Consider the following 6,807-nt stretch of genomic DNA (forward strand, 5'->3'; position numbering starts at 1 on the left):
GGAGTGGGAGTGTGTACATTGGGCAGACGGGAAGATGCCTAATTATGACACTGAGTGAACATGCCTCTTCACTTCGTCAACAAACTGATGAGCATTTGCCTAAGCACTGCAAGAGCTGCAAAAACTGCTTTCCCCTCCTAAACCGTACCAAGATCTCGGGAAGCGGTAAAGACCAATTGGCAAGAGAAATCTTCGAAGCGCATGAGATAGCGAAATGCAGTATAGTCACACGTGCATTAGTAGGAAAAAGAAAAAGTTTTTAATACGTACTTGAGATTGCACCTCATATCATGAGCGATAATTGTTGTTTTGTTTTTTTTCGTGTTTTAGCTTGTCAATGAAGAGTGTTATCAATTTTTCTAGGTATGCGCAGGCGTATTGTTGCTTAATGATGGGACGTTTTTTTCGTCGTACGATATTCCATTCAGTTGTAAGGTGTAGCGCTCTTTGTGGAGCTTTTGCTAGCAATATAAGGGCTCATGCCGCACAGTGGAAATTTCCTTTCCTTGGCGCGTTCTTTGCAGTGTTACATATAATTATAATTGGATTATAGGAAAGGAAAGCTGCAGTATCCGACACATTTTCTCCACCATCGCTCTTGTCGCGTAGAGTGCCTTGGCGCGCCTTCAAATGGGGGATTAATGCAGATAGCAGAACGCTAGACAAGGAGAACACATCTCGCGCACGGATCTCGCGCACTAAGATTTTGACCATTTATTTATTTATTTATTTATTTATTTATTTATTTATTTATTTATTTATTTATTTATTTATTTATTTATTTATTTATTTATTTATTTATTTATGCAATACTGCAGGCCTCGTTGCGGCCCAGGCAGGAGGGGCATACAAAGTACAGATTAATTACATTTATTTTTTTTAGTTATCTTCATGTAAACTGTTTTGTTAGCATTTACTTCCATGTTCCAACGATTGCACCAAGAAAGAAGGTTTTTAAGTTGATTGTTCAGGGTTATCTGATCATCGCGACCGGTTACTTCACTGAACAGTACACAATCATCAGCGAACAATTTTATTTGAACTGGTTCCGTCACAACGCTGGCAATGTCATTAATATAAATTAAGAATAATAAAGGCCCTAAAACACTACCCTGAGGGACGCCTGAGGTAACTGGAAGTTCATGGCAATGGTAAGTATCGATACAAACTGTTTTCGGCTAGTGAGGTATGTTGAAACCCAATTAACAATAAAACAAGGAAGGTTAATTAATCGAAGTTTTTCAATTAACTTGGAGTGTGAAACAAGGTCAAATGCTTTCCTGAAATCTAAAAATATTACATCTACCTGGCTGGATTTGTCTAGAATATTCGCAAAGAAAAACTTTTTCGAAAACCATGTTGTTCAGGGGAGAGTACACTGTTATCCTTTAAGAATTTAGTAATGTAGTTAGCTATGCTTTGTTCTAGCACCTTGCAGCATATAGTGACAATAGCGATATTGGGCGATAGTTACTTATCAGTGTTAGGTCCCCTTTCTTCGGCACAGGTACTACGCGTGCAGTTCGCCAGTCAATAGGAAGAGTTGCTGTGGATAATGAAGCATGAAAAATTATCACAAGAAACTTGGACACCATTTCTGCGTATCGGCGCAGAAAAACATTTGGTTTTTAAGTTAAGAAGCATGGAAATTATACGCCCGGTACAGATACAAGCTCCGAGTTTGCACCGGACAAAGAAAAAATGGGAATCGAAATATCACCTGTATTTGCAAAGACACCGGAAGTATGTATTGAAATGCTCCGCAATACTCTGCTTTTCGACGATAAGAATGCCGCCATCCACTATTTGTTCAATTGGTTTGTTTGTTTTTTACTCAAATATGTCCAAAAATTTTTGTGGCGTGGTGCGAATAAAATTTGGCAGAGTGTGGTTAAAATATCGCCGTTTAGCATGCCTAATAGACGAGCTTAATTTATCTGGCGCGGTTTGAATTTGTGTTATAGGTGCGTTCTTTCGTCTCCAGCGTTTAATCTTTCTTTTCAAGTGAATGACTTCCCGCGTAACCTAAGGATTAACTTTCGCTGTTTTCTTTGTTTTGCTTGGTACAAAATTTTGAACACAGTATGAGCAAAGTTTTTTTAAACCTGTCCCAAAGTTTTATAACATTGTTTCCTTTAAAGTTGCTGAGGTGAAAATCTAGATAATCTAAAATAGTTTCGTCCCTGGCACGCGAAAAGTATTTCACTAAAACACTTTTTGCTTTTCTGGGATTGCATTTTTCCAAACAGCATGAAAAACATACCATTTCATGATCAGATATGCCGCGTTCAACAGACACTGAGAACTTTTCGACAGTCGAACTATTCACAAACACGAGGTCAAGTATTGATGACGAAGATCCGTGCACTCGCGTGGGTAAAGTTACAACTTGATGTAAATTGTGGCATAGAATTATATCAAGCATATAATTGACATGGGGAGTAAGTTCAGCGCAAGAAGTATTATTCTCCCAATTAACTCCTGGAAGGTTGAAGTCTCCTAATAGAAATATTTTTTTTTTTTTTTTTTGTGCGTGAACGAAGTGATATGCGTACGCAAGTCACTCATGAATTGGAGCTTAGAAAGGCTTTCTCCTTAAAAAGAGGAGGAGGATATGCGAAATCAGCACTCAGTATGCTTACGAAGTGTACTGTTACACAGAGCTTACATGGAATATAAGTATAGGCGCCTTGCCAAGGCGCTGAAGTAGTCCTCATTTACCTACGCCGCAGTGTGCCATGGCCAAGAGGAAGTCGCGACTGTATACAGCTGTACGGGGTAACAGAGCACATGCAGTTCAACGGGATGTACTGCCTACGTGTGTAAGACATGCGATGGTACAATAAAACGCGGAAGACTGGATAATCGTGTCCAATCTCAGAAAAGGGTCCGCGCTTGTTGCAAATGCATCGCTTTCATACAAATCCGCCAAATGCAGGCTGCTCTAACTGTGAAGGTGTCCTGCGCATCATGAAACCGCGAGCGAGGCACTCGGCGTCGTAATGGTGATGTTGCTTACCGGAAACTTTGTTGAGCGATGAGCGCAGCAGGTATGCTGACGATGGTGCTCCTGGTATCTACTATGGGCGAAGAAGAACAAAAGAGCGTGGTGCGCGTGCACGAGCTGCCACGACCACGGCGTCTTTGTCTCGGGCGCGCGCCCGCGGTGGCTCATGCGCGGTGACGTTCCAAAGTCAGTTATAAGTTGACCATTACCTTTCCTATACAGCTGTTGTACGTTGATGGAGAACGCTTCAATATTAGCTCGCAATAAGATGTAAATATTATAAGACGAAATGCCAGTCGAGCTCGCGTGAGTGTTTCGATGGCACGTATTCGTCATTACTTATTTGAACAAACGTTAAGAAAAGCTTTAACCCAGCTATAGGCATAAGTAACCGAAGTGAAAGCGGCACATTTCGCTCGACCCCACCAGCCCCTCGGCGAGCTACGTCGACCGGATGATCAGGTTCGGCTTGGCGTCTTCGCTACTAATAAACCAAAGACATTTAACGAGTTGTCTCGCATGGATCATCCATCTTTATACCCAATCGGCTAGGCAATGTCGAGAGCTATTGTAATACGCGTGTAGTGAACTAGTACACTATACCTAGTACACTATACACTAAGAAAGTTCTACTTAAGTTGAGGACAACCCAGAGGGCTATGGAACGCAAAATGGTAGGGGTAACATTAAGAGATAGAAAGCGTGCAGAGTGGGTCAGAGAAATAACTCAAGTTACTGACATTCTAGTGGAAATTAAGAAGAAGAAATGGGCATGGGCGGGACATGTAGTGCGAAGAGAGGATAGCCGATGGTCGCTTAGGGTAACGAACTGGATTCCAAGAGAAGGAAAGCGTAGCAGGGGGCAGCAGAAAGTTAGGTGGGCGGATGAGGTCAAGTTCGCGGGGGTGAAGTGGATGCAGCTAGCACAGAACCGGGTTAAGTGGAGAAATATGGGAGAGGCCTTCGCCCTGCAGTGGGTATAGTCAGGATGATGATGATGATGATGATGATGATGATGATGATGATGATGATGATGATGATGATGATTATGAAACTATACCGGCGGAGAGGAGGCGGCCCCGGTGGATGGATGGATGGAAAAAAATGTATCTGCTACATATTTGAGGTGATCGTGATTGTTACTGGTGACTTGTGCGCCATGGAGCTCCGGCGGCGGCCCCGGCGGATCTGTTGTCGGGAGACATCATGGCTAAGCGAGCGCACGGCTCCGGCGGCGGCGCGGTCTCAGGCACATCAGCGGTTGAGTGACGTCATGGCTGTCACGTGGTTTTTCCTTGGTTGAAGGTCAACCTTACTCGGTCCGCGAAGAAGAAACGAAAGGGCGTAGTCAAGCTTTCGCTTTAAAACACCAAATCGCGACATTCCAAAAGCAGAAATTTCACATGGCAGGGTATAATTCCGTGCCGCTTTGGCGGTGCGGATAGCGCAGATTTGTTCTCACCTCATAATAAAATGTCTTCCCATACCACTTTTATAACTAAATACTAAAACATAAAGTGTGTGAACAGCACAACTGTGGTTGCAACTTGGTCATTCGAAGCGTATAGCGATTGGAATGGTTAGGCGCTTCTGCCTGTGTGATGACGTTTGGTCTCGTTTACAGAAACTAACGGTTATGCTCTTAACTTGCTTACTTTCGACAATGTAATCATAAAAAATGGCGCGACTAAATAAATGTAAGCGACTATTCGCCTTGATAGCGCACATGCCCACTCTATGCGCGGCGCTTCTGTCGTTAGAAGTACTCGGGGACTCGGGTTAGAAATAGAGTGCGTTTCGATGGACGCGAAACGGTGAAAACTTTATTTAGAGAAGGCCAAAAGAACATTATGTTGCCGCCGTTCCGTGGGTGGCCTTCCGGCTGCTGGTCATGGCCTCCAGGTCATGCCTGGTGGCGACTTCCGCTGCCCAGGTCGTAAGTCGCTGTTGAATATGCGGCTCCGAGCTGGCCAAATCAGCCTCCCACAGCTGCGCGCTGTTTAATTGCCAGGAGACTGGGGAAAGTGCGCCGGACATGAGTATAGAATGTGAGCACAGTCTGCTCGGGGAGAACTGCATAGCGTGCATTTGGGCGAGAAGGCACCGGGGTGAATAAGGGCAAAGCAGGGGAGAGGAAAGTATGGGCCTGTAAACGACGCCACGTATTCTGTTCGATTTTAGATAGGGACTTGTGAGGGGAGGGAGGGATAAGCGGGAGTTGCGGTAGTGGAGGGTAATGTCATGGAAGGTGAGGAGGGAGTCACGCGCGTGTCCATCCCGGAGTGGAGAGGGCCAGCTCGGTCGGTCATCTCGCGAGCGATAAAATTTGCCGCCTCATTTCCAGGGTGTCCTGCGTGAGCCGGAACCCAGAAGAGTTGTATAGGACGGGAAAGTGGGGAAGAGTGCTCAAGAATGTTGAGCACAGATGAAGAGATTCTACGCTTTGCAAAGTTGCAGACTGTGATGTTAGGGTCGCTAAAATAGAAAGGGCTGGTATGTTGGCAATGGCGAGGGTGATTGGTGCTTCATCTGCGACAGTGTAAGTGAGAGCAGGGATAGTGGCCACAGAGAGGGGAGTTCGTGTATTAGAAACAGTGGCCAGGGCATAGGTGGGGTGCGAGAGGTGCCGCATCAACATACACAGCGTCGGACCGTGTACCATACTGGCACCAGGGGGTGAAGGCGCGGGCAGATCGGCGAGCGCATGATGCTCAGGGTGCATGTTCTTGGGAAGGGGGTTGACAGTGAGCTTGGAGAAGGTACAGGAGGGTAAGAAATGGGTGACACAGTCAGGGGAGACAGGGGTCAATGCCCTTACAGAACTTGTGGAGGCCCATCGCATGGCACAACCCGATCGTCTATATCGTACCACCCCTGGCAGAGCCCTTTTTGCTTCCCTATATTTGGGACTTCCTCTCCCAGCGGCGGGCACTCCTCCGGATCGACGATCAGGAGTATGGTCCTTACCGCATGGGAACCAGAAGTACACCCCAAGGTGCTGTGCTTTCCCCCTTGTTGTTCAGCATAGCCATGATGGACCTCCCCAAACTACTGAAGCAGGTGGAAGGGATGCACCATGCTCTTTACGCCGATGACATCACCCTCTGTGCCAACACAGGCTCCATCGGCACCATGAAGGAGCCTGCGGGCTCATCTGCGCCCCTACCAAATCGGAACTGGTACACATTCGCGCCGGCAAGACCGATCCCACCTCGATAAGCATCTCCCTGCACGAGGGGCCTGTGCGCGAGGTGGATGAGGTCCGGGTCTTGGGCCTCTTTATTCCCCGTTGGCTCAAAGCAGACACTACAATCGCTAAACTTAAGCACACTGGGGACATGGTAGGCCACATGCTGCGGCGGGTACCAAAGTGGCGTGGACCTCTCCGGGGATGCGACAGGCTCCGTCTTGCGCAGGCCCACGTACGTTACCACCGCATCTATATTCTACCCCGTACCTACACCTTAGCGTAGCCAATGTGCGACAACTCGACGTCATCATTAGGCAAGTGGTGAAGTGGGCATTGGAACTCCCGATCACAATTCTTCTACGGACCGACTTTTCGGTGTGGGGATGCTTTGCACCTTCCAGGAGTTGCGGGAGGAAAGCCCGATTCCCACAACCTTAACCAATACGTACGCTTGGCGCAGACGGGGCCAGGACAGCGTCTGCTCAAGCGCCTCAAAATCGCACCACCTTGTGTTCCGGAGGACTAAACTCGCCTTATCGTCGAGGGTTGGCGACACAATCTCTGAGTGGACTCTGTCCCACGCAATATGAATCCGCGGACCTCTACGAAG

This window comes from Amblyomma maculatum, chromosome 3 (assembly GCF_055883805.1).
Source record: "Amblyomma maculatum isolate TAMU_Amacu chromosome 3, ASM5588380v1, whole genome shotgun sequence".
In the NCBI taxonomy this organism is placed as follows: Eukaryota; Metazoa; Arthropoda; class Arachnida; order Ixodida; family Ixodidae; genus Amblyomma; species Amblyomma maculatum.